Genomic DNA, 1,380 nt, shown 5'->3' with positions numbered 1-1,380 from the left:
GCACTGCCCTCTGCCATCCTGGGAGAGCGGGGATGGGAAGCTCATATTGTCATGTAGTCACGTGGCTCCAGTTCTGGTTTTCCAAATCTCATTTGCATCTCACATTTGGCAGCTCTTTCTTCCCTGTATTCTGTCTAACCTCATATGAATCTATTTTTGTGTCTGTGTATGTGGCATCCTCCTTCTATTTCTCATCTCCCCAAATCTCACATGAGACATTGCAGTATGCAGTAGAGAGTAGAGTTCACTGAAGACTTGGGGTGAAATGGAGGTTTAGATGGACATTAGATGTTGCTTTTCCTGCATCTCTTCTTTCTCTCTCTTTGGCTTCCCAACACAACTCAAGAATTCTCAGTTTGCTAATAGGGGAGATGTTGGTGCTTATTTAGACTCATTAAATCCCCCTAAAAGCTAAAACAAAGGGGACCTTTCTGCAATTGGTAGCACCCAATTACTGGTAGATAATTCAATTTTTCAATTTTTTTATACCTTCTATACTGATTGGAACAATTCATGCCAGGCCTTAAAAGGGGGGGAAATGGCCAGTTGGGTTTAAAATATACTTTAAAAATCATTATACTCATACAGATTTATTAATATAGATAAACTCTATTTAGCCATCAATGGATTACATTTAGTTAGTTATTACACTGTTTAACAAATATAAACTTTCAGTGTAGACAACTGCAAGAGGAAAACCAAAATTAGATACAAATTTTTCCAGATTGCCTCTGTTGATATAGATTTTGATGATTCTTCTGCTACTTGGCAGAATTATAGGGTACTCATTGGCTCAAGGAGAAATGGCACTTTGACTCAGGGACCAAGGATACTGAGACTTGGATACAGCAGTGGGACCCAAAACACCAAATCACAAATCAGGAACTGGCTGAGGTAAAGCAACAGAACAATTAAAGGTAGGAAAGTCCATGAGAAAAGAGTGAAATTAAAGATATTTCAGGGCTAGAATTCAAGACAACCATAGAATATGTCAGGGCCAATAAAGGACACGATGGGAAATATCCAAGGGAAACTGAGAACTGAGGAGGAAGGGTTGCAAAGTGACCAGTAAGAGAATCAGAGTGGGTGTCATGGATCCGGATGATGTGGGCCAGGAATCATTTACCAAGAAAGAGCTCTTCTGGAGACCCTCAGGACCCTCCTGTGACTGGGCCTCTGCTGGTCCACAAAGCCTGGAGCTTTGGAGGCAGCTGCTGGTGCGACATTCATTCAGGAGGCAGTCTCTGTGGTTCATAGAATCCAGGGCCTCCTGGCTCTATGAAATGATACTGGTAGACTCATTAAGGGTAGCTAAGAGGTCAGTCTACACTCTTTGGTCTATGAGGCTTAGGTAAGGTTAAAGGATAGAATGCCAAGAAC

This window comes from Desmodus rotundus, chromosome 2 (assembly GCF_022682495.2).
Source record: "Desmodus rotundus isolate HL8 chromosome 2, HLdesRot8A.1, whole genome shotgun sequence".
Taxonomy (NCBI): Eukaryota; Metazoa; Chordata; class Mammalia; order Chiroptera; family Phyllostomidae; genus Desmodus; species Desmodus rotundus.
The sequence above is the reverse complement of the archived record's forward strand: the minus strand, read 5'-3'. Positions refer to the sequence as shown.